The following is an 18699-nucleotide window of genomic DNA, read 5'->3' on the forward strand; positions in this document are numbered from 1 at the left end:
TTCTGGATTTGGTCTTTAAATTTGTAGGGTCTCATTTTTTTAAGTTCTTTATATATTCTAGTTAGTAGTCCTTTGTCTGAGGAGCAGCTGGTAAAAATTATTCCCACATTGTAGGTTGTCTCTTAGTGCTGTTGGTGGTTTTTCTTGCTGTGCAGAAGCTTTTTAATAAGATGAGATCCCAGTTGTTGCTTCTTTAGGCTAGTTCATGTGCAACTGAAGTTTTTTACATCGTCTTTTCCTTCACCAGTGTCTTCAAGAGTTCTACCTAACCTCTCTCACAGCTGGTTTAGTGTTTCTGTTTTAATATTTAGGTCTTTGATCCATTTTGATTTTAGTTTAGTGCATGGTGAGAGATACAGGTCTAGTTTTAATCTTTGGCAAGTTGAAACCCTGTTTTTCCTTAACCATTTATTAGAGAGGCTGTCTTTCCTCCAGTGAGGCTGTTTGGCTCCTTTGTCAAAGATGAGGTGGCTGAGTATGTCTGGAATTGTTTCTGCATCTTCTAACCTATTCCACTGATCCTCAGGTCTGTTTCTTTGCCAGTACCATGCTGTTTTTATCACAGTGGCTTTGTAGTATAGTTTCAACCTGGGGATTGTGATACCCCCTACCTTGTGGCTTTTGCTTGTCCTCCCTGGGTTTTGTTGCCACTGACCCAGGTTTCTGAGGTCTGGAAGTCCCATTGTGCTGGGCAGTGGCTGGGGAGACCACTGCAGAAAGGAGTTGCAGGGTTTCCTGGTGCCCAGTTGAGACAGATGGGGTCTCCTTGCTAGGGCTCACTTCTCCACTTTCAGCACGGTAATTTGGGAATCACACACTTCACAATGGGTTTGTCACACACACACAACCACACACACAATAAAGGGGAAAAAACTTTTTAAAAAAGTGATGGTTAAAAACTCTCTAGCCCCCAAACATTCTGGTGAAATAGTGTTTTAGCGTAGTATAAAGTCTCCAGGTTTGTGATCGTAAATGGGGCTTTCAATGAGGAATGACCTGCTAGAGTGAAAAATAAAAGCAATGTAGGTTAATATGAAGCCTTGTGATATTCTAATGTAATTAACACCGAGTGATTGCATGCCTACAGTTGAGAATAACCTCCAACTGAGAGCATTAGTTGAGTCTTTTGTCCATTTTTCCAATCCCAGAGATATATGCAGTGTTACTTTGAATAAATTATTTCTATCTATATTTGCTGCCTGAATAATCTTCCTGCTTTTTTAAAAGACTTGAGATTCTTTCTGCAGATATATCAATTTTTATATATCCAGACATAGTTTCCAATAACACTTCTCAGCACAGGCAATAACTTTCATAGATGTGGTGGTTTATTAGATAAAGGACTTCTATGTCTTAGGAATTTTCAGGGAATGTAATTTTCTTTTCAGTCTTTTTCTTTTCTCTTCAAAGAATAAATCCAATTTGTATAAAGGGAAAAGAAGTCTACTTCTGCATTATAAACTCAGTATTTCCATAACATTTTTGGTCAGCTGATAAGTGATAAACCAGTTCTAGAAATCGTGGTACTCTGAACTCAGTGATACCACGCAGCATCTTGATGCTGATTTTGTTTATGAAGAAATTACAATGGCAACACAAAATCTAGACTGAAAATTAGAGTAAAACAAAAGTAGAGGTGCTACTTTAAGCAAATGCCTAAAAAAAACTAATCAAAGAATCAAGTATAGAATTTATTTAAACAACATTCAATTTAAAACAAAAATAATGTTTAAAACAAGCATTCCTGTATTTTCTTTAGCTCTCTGTAACTTCTACATTAAAGATCAAATTATGTTCTATCGATTCTATTTTAGAAAGCAGAACACATTTATAACTTGAGCATGGAAGAAACATATTTAAAAGTCCTGATACTGGCTACTAAAGTATACAAATCATATCACCTTTTGTAGAAAGATTTTAGGAAAAAGAGGTTTATATTTTAGAACTTAAGAGATAATTTTGCATGTGTTGTCACAAAATTCCTATTCAGAATTAGGAGTTCCAAAGTCCATGAGTTCATGCTAACTGTTCCTTGTTGCTATTATCAATAATGGAAGAGAAGCAAAAGAGAAGGGAAAAGGAAAAGAGCCAGGGAGCTGGAGAGAGAAGTCAACTCCATGGAAAGAGCGTGGTTCCAAGTGTACCTCGGGGCCAGACAGTGCTCAGAGTAGTGTATTAACATGGCTTTGAGTAATTCAGACTTTCAGGCCACAGGAAGAGGGTGTCCGGAGGGAGGGAAAGGTACCATAATTACAGCTGCCTGGCACATGGAGGCAGCTGTACCCTCTGACAGACCAGAAAATTGGACATAGCCTAATAGCCTGGGAGAGCAGGATGGTGTGGGACAGCATTGTTTGAGAAGTGTTAGGTTTATTTTGGTGTTCTCCAATTATAAAGTCAATTCTCTGGATACCAGCTTCTTTTACATATTAATGGCTTAATCCTTGGCATCTGGCCAGAGCACAGGACCAGGATGCAACTCTGAGACTGACTGAAAAAGGGACAGAGAGTTCATAGGTGCAAAGATGCCATTGGCTGCTTGTCAGTTTTAAGCGGTAGCCATCAAAGTACACAAGAAAATGGGATTGTTTTTCTCAATGTGGAACTCATTTTGGAATTATTTCTTCACATATTTCCACTATGAAACTTACAGGTTTAAAAACATTGTGTATGTATATACACATACAATCTCTGAATGTGTTTTCTAAAATAAAGATGATTTCTGTACCAATACAGTTCTTAACTCCTTTCTTGAAAATGTTCAAAAATCCCACTTGCTTTTAATTTATCCAAAAGCCAGGACTCATCAGCACTGCACTTTTTTTGTAAAAGGTGCTTATTTTTCCCCTCTAGTGCACTTCCTACTTGTAATTTCCTGCCAATTGCCAATTCCTGACATCTTCAGTGAGGATGCTAAGTGTTGTGCTGTCTGCTGGGTGTTGAGTGCAGCACAGGCCCCTCTGACGTAAACAATTTGGTGTCTTTCTGGGGGCCCGCCAGATTGAGAGAAGCTGAAAGCACACTGTGGTGATCGCTTGGGGCCTTCACACCATGCCAGAGCTGAGGAAGATGAAGGAGGAGGGCAGCAGCAGTATTTCCTGCGTCCTGTTTTTCTTCTTTTCAGCACAGTTAAAAGCTTGCCTCTCGTCACGTTTGATTTCCTGCTCCTGCACTCTCCCTAAAGTCATGCAGTGGTGACAGAGAGGTGAGCTGTTTTCCAAATGACCACAGGAGGTTGGCAAATAGAAGTGGAAAGCAAGGAGTCTGATGATGACTGTTCCAGAGAGAAAGAAGTTTATTGTAGTTACGATATTTAAAAGCTGACGAGAAAGCTTCTGTAGTCTTTCAGTGTAACCCTTTATGACTTTCAGGACAGCTTTAGAAACTTGCACGAGAAATCTGTGTGATACAGGACTACACATCTAGTGTTGTAGGACTATACTGGCATATTTGGCAAAGTATACCTCATTTTAAATCAGTTATTTTAATGAAGGGATCACATTATATGTTACTGTGTAAGTCATGCAACTGTCTAAAAAACGTATTAAGAAGAAACACTGAAGAATACAGGGAAGAAACATTGACCCACTATACCCTGGAATATATTTTCTTATTCTAATTAATTATTTAAACTCTTATTTTCATGTTGCAGATTTACTGCTACAAGCTTCTAAGGCAATTATCTTATTAAAGGAGCAGAAATTCCTGGCCTCGATGGGTGCTACAAACCCATTGACCTGAAACCCAAATTTACAGATTGCATTTTTAGTACTTATTAGCTTTTATGATTCCTAAAGTCTCTGAAGATGCCCTACTTTGTTTTAATGCTGAATTGTGAATAAGCAGGTTATACTATCTCCAGATGCATAAAAATGGAAATCAGGTCTCTGAAGGCTCATTCAAAGGGGAAAAGAGTATAATATTTGCTATTTTCAAAAATTATTTTGGACTTTATCAAAGTAATTTTACTGAAAGAAACTTTATACCATTTATCATATGGTAGTCGGGACAGTATAGTCAGAAGTAATTTATTAGTTCAACATTTAAAAAGCCTCAGTGGGGCCGGGGATTTAGCTCAGTGGTTCCAGAACCTGCCTTGCAAGCACAAGGTCCTGAGTTCAATCCCTGGTACCAAAAAAAAAAAAATTTAAATTAAAAAAAATAAAATAAAAAGCCTCAGTGACAACTGTGGAGTCTCATTCTGAGATGTGGCACTGGTCAGCTTTCCTGCTGTGAGAACAAGATACCTGATATCCACAGTGTAGGTAAAGGAGAGGTTTAACTGGCTCACAGTCTCAGAGGGACCAGTCCATGCTTGGCTGACCCCATAGCCGAAAAGTCATGGCAGAAGGACATAGAGAAACAAAACTGCTAACTTCATGGTGGCTGGGAAGGAAACAGAGAAACAGCACCAAATACAAAGGGTCCAGGGACCAGATACAATCCCAAGGCCATACCTCCATGACCCACCCAGACTCACCAAAGTATACTTTACTAATACCTAAGAGGCTCCACGGCCTGCCAAGTTGACAGTCAAGAGTGCCACGTCAGTAAAATCTTACTAATTGGTTGTGAGTAACATTTTTCTGGCTCTAATTCTTCTTCCCAGCCACATGTCTTTGTCCTCTTCCCTCTGGCGGGGTGAAGCATCCAACCCCTGAATCCTATGGCTGAAGCCCTGGCCTTACCTGTGGAAGACTCTGTGATGCTCACCTGAGTCTCCTGCAGGCTCAGGTCATCATGGCCCCATCAAACCTGTCTTAACACCCTTGGCTGGCAGGTGCTGGCCTGCATCAGCACCTGTGTCCAGAAGACTAGTATCTCTCCACCCTCTACCCTCAGAAACAAGTAAAGAATCCCTAACCTACCCTCAAATGGCCCTCACTAAGCTGGCTTCCATTTGTGCAGCCTCATCTTCTCACACTTCTTCTGTACTTCATTCATCCTGAATGACTTTCCCCCTTCCCACATCACATTCTTCCTGATTGATTTCCTTATCTGAAATGTTCAAATCTACTCTGTCTCCCTCCTTCCCTCTCTCCCTCTCTCGCTCTCTTCTTCTCTCCTATGCTGGAAGTGTCCCGCTCTCCTAAGGTCTCACTTTACTCGGTAAACCTTCTGGGCTGCTTGGCCTTCCTGTGGCCTTGCCCAGTTCCCAAGTTTGCTGTTTATCACTCTGAATTTAAATTGCCTGTCCATTCCTATCCCAAGTACACTGCATCTTGGCTACCCTCTAAGCTGAGACTAGGGGCAGGGTTGACCGTGGTGTTCTTACCACCTGTCCCAGTTTCTCTTCATGCTGATATCTGAGTAAATACATCATATGAGTAAACTATTTGGAGCCACCTTGTTCAAACTTTCCCAACCTCTGGAAGCTATGCCTTTCCCTCCTGTCAGGATACTGTCAGGGATATGCCTTATTTCTGACTTATACTGTGCCCTTTCCCTTCAAGGTAAATCTAGCCATGCTGAGCTGAGTCCTGATCATAATGAGGAATTTTTTAGAAAGCAATGAAATGAGGATAGCCTTCAGGAACTAGTAGGAATATGGAAGCTGTCCAGAATAGTGAACATTTTTATTTTGTGTTTTCATCATTTAGCCCTTATTGTAGTTGCAACGAAAATCTCAGACAGCTTGTTAGACACCATCATTGCAAGCCTGCATTTAGAGACTTGTATAAGACACAAAGCAGAGATTCCACCTATGTTTCCCCAAATAGAAAAACAGGTTATAGTTAACATTGAAATTATGCTTCCATTGCAGAACTCCATAGCAAATTTGCTGCTCCTGATTTCTCTTGCACCATGTTAAGAACAAGCCCGAGTTTGATAGGGCATTTTCTGAAGCAGCACTTCCGCATTTCGGTAGCATTACGTGTACAGTCTTGCTCTCAAATGTGCAGGCAGAAATACACTCTTGGTTTCAGTTCAATGCGGATAGGAAGAACACAAGCACACACATCTAAATATTGACTTAGGTGCTGATTTTTCTTGCAATGAAGTAGGAAATTGGAATAATCTTGAAGTTTTAGCATTCTTAAGACGCTCCAGATTTCTTTGTCTAACAGTCAACTAAAGAGATAGATCATTGCTTGCCATTGAAATTTGTCTGGTATTGATTAGCACTCATATAACTGACTGGCTTTTCTAAATGGAATTGATGCAAGAAACAGAATGAGAAAAGAAGTTATTCTCCTTGTAGTGGTTGATTCTTTACTAAGCTTTGGAGTTTTCCCTGAGTGGTGACTTGCTGATAAGCTGACCTTCTTAGCTACATTGTGGTATTTGCCTAGAGAACACATTTCCATCTGGTTCTCAAAAGGATTCCTTGAGGTCTGCATGTGTGCATGAAATTTTTTGCACAGAAAAATATATGTTCCCCTAATCACCTTTTTAAGTGGAAAGTCGCTTAGATACTATTGTCACTTCTCCCTTTAATCTTCCCCTCTACTGTGTGCTTTCTCCCACCCACTCTACCTTCAGCCTTCGGCCTTCTCCTAGAAACAAGTATGCAGTAATCTGAAAACACCAGGCCAAAAATTTATAGTCACTTGTTTTACTAAATTTTTAGAGAATGAATTCCTTTAATAATGAATGTAAAATGGATGTAAAATGGCCTCAGATTGTCCTCAAATTTTTAAATTCCTTTCAATTTTCATTTTATTTTGTTGTATTTTACTATTAACTTGAGAATAATTTTTCTGTCCTTTGTGACTCAAGCCTTGTAAGACTATTAAATTTGCAGGCAAAATTATTCAGAAAACATAACTTTTTTCTTTTTTTGGTACCGGGGATCGAACTTGGGTCCTTGTGCTTGCGCAGCAGGTGGTGAAACCACTGAGCTAAATCCCCAGCCCCTAGAAAACATAACTCTTAAGACAGAGAAATTAGTAATAATATCAAGAAAAAGAATAATGCTTTAATTCGCCTACATTCAAATTCACAAAGTAGAGTTGAACAGCAAGGATTTCTATTGATTTTGACATACTTTTTATTACAACATAGTGTTCATTGATGGAGCTATGTAGATCTCACAGGAATACCTGAAGAGCATATGTAAACATGCTCCTTTGCGCAGTTGGGTCCGCTCCCACATGACCTAACCCACGTATCAGGAGGAAGCTGTCCATCAGGAGCGGCTGTGCTCAGTCATCTATTATTTTCCCACTAACCCACTTTCCTCAGACCCAGGCCCTAAGACATGAGAATCATGATGCTCTCATCAATGATAATTAGGATGACCTTTTGTGTTGGGAGAATTTTTAAATATATTTTAAATCAGTGGAGTAAAAAAAAAGATAAAATGGTCATCGTTTTTGTTTGTGATTGCAAATGTAACCTATACAACCTTCAATGAGAGCATTTTGCTCAAGAAAGGATATAAGAATGACTCCCTGGAAGTTACCTTTTAAAACATCCTTGAGGGCCGGGGATTTAGCTCAGTGGTTCCGCCACCTGCCTCACCTGCAAGGTCCCAAGTTCGATCCCTGGTACCAGAAAAAAAGAAAATCCTTGAATAATATTTGCATATGGCTTTTCTTGAAGACAATGAAAATTTCATGTGTTTACTTGAGCATGAAGCAATTTAGAATGAATTCCCTTAACAGAAACTGTTCCCCACTTTCCTTCAACTAGGAAACAACTCATGCAACAAACATCATAACCCAGGAATATCTGTTTGTTCAGCAGATAGAAATGATAAAATTATAATACTAAAAGGAAAGGAAACAAGCTTGATATTTGCATTTATATAAACTTTTATTATTGCTATAATTACTATTACTGTTTGTATAATTGCTGTTATAAACAGCAGCGCATTTCCTGTTGTAAAGAAGTAAAACTGAATTCCTTTTTCATTTTTCTAGTCATGCTTATTAATTGTCCTGACAGTCACTGACAGTCAATACCTTTTGATAATATAAGCCAGGAAAGCCACCCATAGATTACCAAATTTAAGAAAGAATTAAATTAATAATTTATAAAAGCTTTAATAATATATTTTTATTTATTTAAGGGTCAAAGTGATTCTGCAAACATTTGGGATTTTAAGCTGAAAAACCACAAACCTTACAAATTTCTGAGTATCTTTCTACTTGGTTTTAAAAACAAAATTTTGACTGTAGGCTTTCCATTGATGTAAAGGAAACTCAAACTGGTTTTGTTTTTCCTGGTACCAGGGATCAAACTCAGGACCTTGTGCTTTGGAGGCAGGTAAGGCACCACTGAGCTAAATCCCCAGCCCAAGGAAGTCAAATTGGGGGAAAATACAAAGCTAAAAGGTCAGATGAATGCGCATTCTTTGCCAAATGTGCCACCTCTCCTGTAGTGCAGTTTCTGCAACTGGATATTTATCCCAATGTAGCAGAGGATGATAATGCCTCCCCACAGCATCTACACTAACTCCATGCCAGACATCACCCCATTTCATGACTTCCTTACGTAAGCACAAGGACATAGGACAGAGCAGAGTCCTCATCCAAAGTGAATTATGTGGACTGAGTAGGAACAATGTGTATACTTGGAAAATAGACCTATTTGTGTCCATCACACTCTAATTTTAGCTGCAGAAATTGTCCTATATTTCAAGAAATATGAGCCATGGAGAAGAAACTAGAAATGGTAGTGCTGAGGTAATTTAATACATTTTAGCTGGAAACTTTCACCAGAATCTGATTTTTTTCCTCTCTGTATTCTCATAGTTTTTAGAGACTTGGCTGTATATGGCAGGTCCTGGGTTAATTTACCTAAATTGAATGAGTTCCAGTATGAAAAGTTATTTTTCTCTTTATAGCTAGTCAGAAAAGCACCCTTATAATGCATAAAAGTTTGAGTTACCTGTTGATTATAATGATATTGAATACTTCATGTCATACCATGACAGTGTTAAATGAGAGTTAATTTATCCAAAGAATAAGTACATGGAGAACAATGTTGCACATGAAGTATTGTAAGTACATTCAGAGGAAAACAGTAGTTATCAGTATGTCTTGTACAACATGATAGAACAGAATAGTCAAGGAAATGGAGATCCAATAGATCCACAGTTCTGATCCCAGTTCTGTCTCTTTTGAGATATGTAGTCTTGAGAGAGTGGCTTAATTTTTCTAATTCTTGGCTTTATAAAGAGACTATAATTGAAGGTCTTCCATTTCCGAGCTTGATTTCTACATTTGCTACCTTCTGTTTTGTTTTCCTGTCTACTGCCTCCACCTCATGAATTTTCACTGGTAGACAAAGAGTACTCAGAAAATAGTTTTTAGCCGGAGATTTAGCTCAGTGGTCTTGCCGCCTGCTGCGTAAGTGCAAGGACCCAAGTTCAATCCCCGGTACCAAAAAAAAGAAAATAGTTTTTAAATGATTATTAGAGTTGTTACCAAATATCGTTAAAGTTGAGTACTGATGCATCCCCCAAACCATAAGGACTTTTCCTCTCTCACAGTTGTCAACAAGCTATAGCCTTTGGGCCAAAGAACTGCAACCATTTTTTTTATTACCCAGACTAAAACCTTTTAAACTTTATACCTTTAAATTTTATACTTTTTTGCTTAAATTATTTTATTGGTACATTTTAGGTATACAGTACATTTACATTTATCGTTGGATACTTATACATGTATGTGATGCATCTTGGTTCTTATTTTTTGCCCATTTCCTGTGCTCTTTTCCCTATTTACAAAGACTTTGTTTCCATTTTTTCCTTTTCTCATAAGTTTTCCATTCTCTTCTTTCTTCTCCCCTTCCCCTCCCACCTCCCCTACCATTTTGGACCTTTTATTCCTATTTCAAATTATCAATTATTCATTTTAATCATTTTAATCCTTATTTACACTTTCAGTTTCTCACACCAGAGAAACTATTTGGTATTTACACATGTGTGTCCTATTTATTTCACTTAAGAGTATGGCCTCAATATGCATCCATTTAGCTATCAATGTCTCTAGTTTCTCTAGTGAGTAGTACTCCACTTTATAAAAAATAACTACATCCTCTTTATCCAGTTTCCCGTTAATGGGCACTTGGGCTGTTTCCAAGCTTTAGCTATTACAAACTGTGCCACTATAAACATGGATGCACATGTATCACTGTAGTATGATTCTTTTAATTCTTTTGGGAAGATACCCAACAGGGGGATAGCTGGGTCAAATGGGACCCCTAGTCCTAGTTCTTTGAGGTATCTCCATACTGATTTCCACAGTGGTTACACCAGTCTGCACTCCCACCAACAATGGAGAAGGGTTCCTTTCTCCCCACACCCCTGCCAGCATTTGTTATTGGTTGATTTCTTGATAGCAGCCATTCTTTCTGGAGTAAGTAAACTTTTATACTTTTAAATGGCTGAAAAAATTAAAAACTAATATATCATGACATGCACATACTCTAGGAAAGTCAGATTTAAATATCCATGAAGTTCTAGCAGAACACAACCACACTTGTTTGTGTACTGTGTGTGGCTGTTTTCATTGCTACACTGACAAAGATGAGTACTTGCCACAATGTCCAGATGTCCAAAAAAATCCAAACATTTGCTGCCTTCTCTTTTACAGAAGTTTGTTTATCCTTGTGCTATAAAGGCCCGAACCTGCTTCATTCAGGAGCAGGAGCCACTAATTCATGTGCACAAACACATCCCCTGACTAAATCCTCTGGATGAATCCCCGAAACCATGTTCTGTTCAGCGTGTGAGCATAAAGCATCTGTGACGAAGCAGGTGGTGATGCAGCTTAGTAACAGTGTGATGAAGTACTTGGAAGAATGGTGGGCGGAAAGGACACGGTTAGCTACTACCGCTATTATCCTTGTCTATTTATATGATTACATATATGTTTATGACTAATAAACATACATTATGCTCATAACTTACATTATGTTTAGTTGGTGAACTAGTAGATGCTAAGGAGCACAAAGATGACTGAATACCTTTCCAGACTACAAGTAGTCTGGGACATTCCTAAAACATACCTCAAAAACAATAAATGCGGAGTAGAATATTGAGTCATAAGAACTACAGATAAAATACTATGAGACTTAGAAAAAAGGGAGGAAAGATGAAATCAGGGAGTGCCTCTGAGGAAGATAATATTTGAGCGGATCTTTTACTTCACCTTGGCTCAACCATTCTTAAGAGATCACAACATAAATCTTATTACCAGTAACTGCGCCCTCTCTCTGATCCTGATTTCACATGTTGTATCCTCCACTATCACTCTCTTTCCCTCTTGTTTCCTTCTTTACTCCAATCCCAGGGATCTGCAGTCCACTGCTCCTCTACCTCCTCACTGTCCTCTGTCTTCTCCGATCTCTTCTGCCCCCTACCAGTGTAGGTATGTGAGCCTTCACTGAAATCACTGCCTTGCTTATAGCCTCACGTCCATCAGTACCTGAGTCCAGCTCCATCTCTGTTCAGCCATCTCCCTTCTGATCCCACATGTCTTGAGAAAACCACACAGTCTCACAGACTGTTCTCTGATCCTGACCTCAGAGTGCTTAGAGCACTAAAGATGCTGTCCTTCGCCGTCCTTCTCAGACCTTCCTGTTTTCTCCCTTCTTCCTTTCTCAGGAGCACCTTGCTTTCTATTTGATTAAAAATAAAAGCGATCAGAAGAGAACTTCCAGAGTCCACCAACAGAGCCCCTGGCCCAGCCTCCATGCCCACATTCTGCCTTCCCCTCATTGCTCTGTGTGAGCCCTGTGCTCCTATCTGAGGACATCCTGTGCTCCTAGACCCCATTCCTTCATACTCACCTGTCCTGTTAGTTAATTCCTCATTGCTGGGGTAAAATGTCTGACACCCACAAATTAGAGGAAGAAAGGGTTATTTTAGCTCACTATTTGTCGAGATTTCAGTCCATAATTGGCTGGATCCAAGCCAGAGCAGCATGACAGAGGGCATAACAGAGGAGAAGCGGTTTATGGTGTGGTGGGCAGGAGGCAGGAGCCTTCCTTCTTTTCCTTTTTATTCCATCCAGGCCACAAGCCAGGGCATCTTCAGCAAGTCCATCGTCCATATCCAGAACAATAATGAGCCCATCATGGTGCTCCATGCTCACATACCATGCTGCAGTCACCTCCCCAAAGCCCACCCACAAGGCTTTGTGGGGTCATCTACATATAATCTAGATATAATCCGAGACAACAGTAAAAACTGCTTCACTTATTCTCTGTATCTTGCATCATCAAATTGTGCTTTCTTACTAAATAATTCCCACAGCATGTAAACAATCTTTAATGTTTTTCTTTCCCCTAATACTCCCTCTAGCTGTAGCCCAGTTTCTACTGCTTTCTTCAAGTGTAGAAATTCTCTGTAACAGCCATCAGGACTCTCTCCAGTTCCCATCTCTGTACTCTTGGGCCACCCCACTGCTCCACCATCTGCTGACAGGCTCTTTGGAGTCACCAGTAGGACCCTGTTGCACATAGTGATGTTCAGTTCTCATTCCCCATCCAACCCAATCTTTGGCATTTGACACAATCACTTACTCCATTTTTCTTGAAACACTTTCAGTTTGCACTTGGCTGTCAGGAGACCATCTTTATGTTTTCTGCCTTTCTTACTGGAGTCTGCTTCTCAGTATCTTAAGTATTCCTCCCCATGGCCCTAATAACCACTTAATTTGGGCTGCCATGAAGTTCAGATACTTGATGTCCTCTCTTTTCTCATTCCTTTGATGATTTAATCAAGTCTCATGGCTTTAAATACCATCAGTAGGCAGCTAATTTGCAACTGGACCTCACTCCAGAGACTTGGATACAAGCAATTCTATCGTTTAGGTTCTAATAAGCATCTCAGATTTAAAGACCCAAAACCAATTCCAATTTTCCATTAATTCTTTTCTAGTACTTGTCCCGTCTGGGTAGCTGGCAGTACTATCCTTTCCAGTTGCTCAGGGAAGTTCTTCCCCTCATGCTCCACATCTGATCCACCAGGATTGCTGTGGTTCTTTCTGTCTTTGAAGCACTTCTGACTGTGTCTCACCTCCCTGACATCCTCACACTTGCCACAATAATCTCTTAACTGCATTATTTCAGAATCTTTCCAACTATCTTCTTTCCTCTCTCCTTGCTCCTCTGGATGTAGGCACTCCTCAAAACCCTCCAGTGACTGGCCATTTTTCTCAGAGAAAAATTAAATCCTTCCTTACTCTGGTCTGCAAGGCAGCTCTCCCTCCCCGTCCCCAGTCCCATGTGACTCTGAGTGCATCTTCTGCTATTCCTCTTTCAGTCTGGTCACACACTGGCCACACTGTAAGTCCTCAAATTCACCAGGCATTTTTAGACTTTAAGGAATTTGTACTTGGTGTTTCATGGAACATTCTTCCCATTGGTATTGATATACCTTGCTCTGTCACCTGCTTGACCAAGTGCCTTCCATGCAAAGCAAGATAGAAGAGAGCATAGAGAGGGAGTCCAGGAGCTCTCAGTGGGAGTCTAGTGGTTCTGTGGTTGACAAATGAAATCAAGGCGAAATCCTCTGAGGCATAGCTATAAAGTGACTACTATGAGGTTAAGAATTGAACAGCAGTGTCAAAAAATTTTGATGTCCTGTCCTAGCCAGTTGAGCATGTTGTCTACACTTTGTTATTATTTCCAACATCTAATGCAATACGAGCAATGTGATGCCTTGGGTTTGGGACCATGCATACCTTTCTCCACAAAGCTTGAAGACAGGGATGACAGGATTCCCAGGAGATAATATCTCTCTGGTTAAGGAAGTTGAGCAACACCTGTGAGCCTCACATCTGCCCCACACAATGCTAAGGTGACAGTCCAGTAACTAACCGCCTACTAAAATAAAACACGCACAGTGGAGCAGCAGAGTCCAGGATGTATAACATCTACCAAGTCCAGTGCTCAGCTTAGAAAAAGAACAGAAAAATGAATAGGAACTGAAAAATAATAGGAAATGTGTTCCCTGGTAGTGAAGACAAGAATCAGTAGAAACCGGGAGATGACCCAGGTGTAGAATTCAGCAGACAGATTTGGAAGAACCTATGATAAATATATCCAAAAATTTAAAGAATTATACAAAGAAGTCCAACATTAGGGTGTGGTTGATTCAGTAGCTCACCTACGTAATCCATTTTCCATCTAACACACTACCATTTTTTTACTTTTTAAATATGTTGAGAACGTATTTATAGGCTTTCAGGAGCATTGGCAGATTTGAGAGGAGAAAGGAGGAATTAATAGAGCAGTGTGTCCCTGCAGGAAAGTGGGAATGACATGGAAAGTGAAAAGTTGTAGGATTCATTTTCTTCAAAAGACAAGGAGGGTTCCAGGTGTGGTGGCACATGCTTTTAATTCCAGCACTTAGAGGGCTGAGGAGGAGGGTTGAAAGCTCAAGGCTAGACTGGACTACATAGACCCAGTTTCAAAAAACTAGAAACACAAACAAAACTAAAAAAACAGAAAATGAAGGAAGGAAGGAGGGAGGGAAGAAATAGGAAGGAAAAGAAAGGAGAGAATTCAGAAAGAAAAGCTGGAGAAAATGAATAGAGGTTTATCTTATGAGCATTCAGCTTAATGCAAAAAGAAAAAGGAAAAAAAAAACACTTAGAAGCTCATATTAGATGTGATCAATCATGCTGGAGTTAGGGTTATCTGCAGACAATGATGAAGCCAAATTTAGTAAAGTAGGGGAGAAAATCAGGGGATAAATTAATGAACCAGCAGTAAGCAAACTACACTTTGCTGTTATCTGAAACCATAGTTGGCTTAAGCATAAACGAGTGTTAATTTATATTTTATATTATATGCTAAAGCTATGCCTCCTCAATTCCCATGTTAATTATATTTATAATTTATATTATCTGTTCATCCAGAGCTAGGACTGTTTTTAAGATGTTTTATTTATCTCTGTAACTCCTTTCCAGTTTCTTGATTCACTGAAGTAGGAAATGCAATGGCAAGGACTCGTAGGAACAGGGAAAGAAGGCAGGAGCAGCTGGTGGCCTGGTGTGGCAAAGACCTCTGTGCTCAACTGCAAAACCCTGAGTGCCAGGGCCGAGGAGGGTACGTGAGTGGGGGCAACTGCCGGCCAGGCAGTGATGACTAGAAAGAACTCTGACACTCAGAACTATCCAAGTGGACTTTCTTGGGACAATGAGTTCATAGAAATATTCGAACAGCAGAGAGATGTCCTGTGTTTGTGACATCCAGAGGCAATGTTTATTGTGACTGGCATTCAGTGGTAGCCTCTAAGAGTTTCCGATTCCAAGATTCTGTGATAAACTGTTACAGTAAGTCTACTTGGAGCATTTTCTTTGAACATATAGAATCTCAATCAAAATATATTGATTTCACTTTTTTCAATCCCTACTTTGTTTTTGTGGTCATTGTCAATTCTTTGCAATCTTTCTTGGCATGCTAGCCTATCACTTAGATGGCTGTTTTTTTCCTTATGTAACAAACACAAATTACTTGACTTCATATCTAGGGAAAAAATGTTATAGAATCATAAACTTAAAATTTTAGGGCTAGAGCAAGCCTTAAAAAGTCACACCGACACACATCGATACTTTGCAGGAAGAAAACCAAGGCCCTACAAGACTGGCATCCCCTTGCTCATGCTGCAGAGAATGTTTTGGACCCTATTCCAGAGCTGCTCTATTTTACGTGCTACCTCCTGCTTATTTAAGTCAATGTAAATGAAACTTCCTGCAATGTTTTTATTTTAAATATGTAATTTGTTTCAGTACTTTAGGATCATGTCAGATAACCAGGGCACACATCAAAATATACTAAGAAAAAATTTTATAATTTAGTTTAAAAATACGTAACCCTTTCATCTTTTATAAAATCTAAAGATTTTTTAAAGAGATACTTTAAACAAGTTTCTTTTTACATTTTCACTGAAGTGGGAATCAGTAGAATTATAATGCTTTCAAATGGTATGGATGGAATGTTTTGATTTTTCAGGAGACTAATTACATTGCTGATTTTACCATTATGACTTAGCTGATATTAGTGAAATTGGCAAAGTCTTCCTCATTAAGCTGCACTTGAGCAGGGCATCACCCGTTTTCTGGTTTGCTAATTTAGAACACAAGATTTCTCCCAATCATGTCAGCTTCTCCTGACATGGGCCACAGACCTCTCTGGTGCCAGACGGCTGTGGTGCCACCACAGCCAATCTGATTAGAGCTCAAATCTAAACGATCTTTGTTATGCTAGATCAATGCGAGAACTGAGAGGGCCAACTCGAGCATGAGCCTGAGTTTTCTCCTCCCACCTACGGCCTGTGGAGGGACGGATGAGAGCCAACACTGACTAATCGCTGGGCAGAAATCGAGTCCATTATCCAGCCAGGAAGGTGGTGTGGCAGTGTGTGAGTCCCGGTGGCCTCTGGGTCTTGGCTTTGTCATCTGTGAGCTGAGGGGACAGGACTAGCGATCTCCTAGACCAATCTGAAGTTATTGTAATGAGCCTACAATAACCCCTGGGGTGTGCTGATAACCGGAAATTGTATGGTCAGCCGCCAAAATAGCACACATAGCTAAATGGCTTTTGTATATGTCTTTATTACTTAATCCCCTGCTTCTTTGTAAGGTTCCAACCCTTGTTCCAATCACTGGAGAAAACTGAGCATGGGGGAATAAGCTCAGGGTGTCACATGGAAGAAATGAAGAGGAAATGACCATTCTTTTCTAAATACAGAGTGCAGTGATTCTTCACATTTTATGGGTTAACCCTTTGAGAATGTGGTGAAAATTGTAAACGGTGCCTTTGCAGACTATCACACAACCATCCAGATTTCTCTTTAATTTCAGATAAATCATGAACTTCTCTAGAATTAACAGCATCTTCTTTAAATATCCCCCAATTTCATGAGTGGCCTGCAGGTGGGCTTCTCAAGATGATATCATGATGTGACAGAAGGACCATGAGCTTTGAAATTAGGTCTCCAAGTTGTGTTACACACAGCTGTGAAGATGAGGTAGGATGGTTAGGCACTGTGGGTCTATTTCTTCAAATAGGAAGGTAACTCCTTCATAGGACTGTGGGGCTTTTTGAGATAAGATGTACACATTGTTTAAAACCATGCTTGACACATTGTAGGAATTCAGAAATACTTCTTGTATTTCCTTCAAAACTGTTACTAATTTATACTTTAAAGTGGTGAAACTAATACAATTTCAAAATCACAGTGTTGTGTTGAAAGGCACCAGTACAATACCCACAAAATCCTTACCGCCTACACAGTAACCTCTGTGATTCAAGATGACAAGGAGCAGGCCAAGGCTGGGGCATACTTTCCAAGTCTCAGTCAGCTCTGTCCCCATTATGGGCTCCATCCTGAACAGGAACTGTCCCAAGCACCAGCCCCCTCTTTCTTCCTTTCTCAGCGGAATGTGTCTTTCCAAGTTCTCATCCCTCCATGTTTTGCTTTTTGCTCAATTCTCTTCAACTAGTTTGAGTTAAAATGTTTCGAATGGATAATAAAATACTCTTTAATATACTTCTTTACTATATGCATATGTACTACACTTACAATTTTTTAGCTGCTGCCTTTGACATTTGTTACCCAAAGAAAAGACCATTTGAAAAAATTGGAATGAGTGATCCCTTTCTGATCACTGCTGGTCAGGCACATAGCTGTGAGTATACCTTGGTTTATATTTTGGGAAAACTAGAACTGTAATCAGACAGAGTAGGACTCATAGTGTATCAGACAGATGTCCCCTCATTGTTGCACTAGCATAAAAATTAAAAAGGAAACAATATAATAGTTTAGGGAATGTGTACAATTTCCATCCTTATTTATTTTTTATTCCTCTAAGTCATGAGGACAAGCATCAGTGGCAGAGAGAAGTTAAAGTAGATGGAGATCTCCCTTATCTATTTGTACTTCTTACTCCAGTGCATTCTCTGTCCAATCCCTGGTGAGAGAACCAAGGGAACCTACGCACTGATACATCAACCCTTGCTTGTCGGGGTGTGCAGAGTTGCACATACAGTGTGATATCAGTGCTACCCGAGAACTTGGAGGGTGCTCTGAGTGCTGAGCCACAGGCAGGACAAGTTACAAGGCCCCAGAACTGAGAGAGGGAGGTTCCTGCCCTTAGTCATATGACTGAATTTGAGGAATGTGGACATTCAGGGTCACTTGTCCAGCAGAAAGCTTACGACTTATATACAGTACACAGAATTGAAGTTACATGTCTGCACTCAAAAAGGGAACAATGATACATTTTGCAAAGATATTTTTTTCTTATTCATTAGTTGTATCGCAGAACTTTGTATCATCAGAACTAGCAGAGGAAGAAGGTAACAAATGGTTGTTTTTTAGGAAAGAGGTTCAAGAAAGCTATTTTTTAAAATTTTTGTTCCAGTGATTGAACTCGGATCCTTGCACTTGAGGAGCAGGCAGCAGAACCACTGAGCTAAATCCTAGGCCCAAAAGCCATTTTCTCACACTAAAAACCTGAACTCTATGGAAGAGTGTATTGACATGGGTAATATACAAAAACTACGCAAACAAATTTCTCATTCTGGAGTTCTGAGGATTGATGGCACCTGGCCTAACTGGCTGCTTGGCTGGTTCTCCTTGCTTCCTAGATCTAGCAAGTTGTTCTGCTGAAACCCCTACTTTGGAAAAGTAAACTAAAAAAACTCTGATCCTAAACCCAGAATCATTTCTGCTGCGGAGATTCTAGAGTGGGACCTGCACTTTTCCCTGGCTGCCCAGGTCTCTGCTCAGTC

At 39.9% G+C, this 18699-nt stretch overlaps 1 protein-coding gene across 20 annotated transcripts in view; it reads left to right on the top strand.

Moving 5' to 3' along the window:
* Positions 1-18699, top strand: part of Hs3st5 (heparan sulfate-glucosamine 3-sulfotransferase 5) — a 287277-nt gene that overhangs the window by 54117 nt on the left and 214461 nt on the right. The gene's annotated exons all lie outside the window — the stretch shown is intronic.

This window comes from Heterocephalus glaber, unplaced genomic scaffold (genome assembly GCF_053883595.1).
Source record: "Heterocephalus glaber isolate CG9 unplaced genomic scaffold, H.glaber_assembly_v1.0 deba00000896, whole genome shotgun sequence".
Taxonomy (NCBI): Eukaryota; Metazoa; Chordata; class Mammalia; order Rodentia; family Bathyergidae; genus Heterocephalus; species Heterocephalus glaber.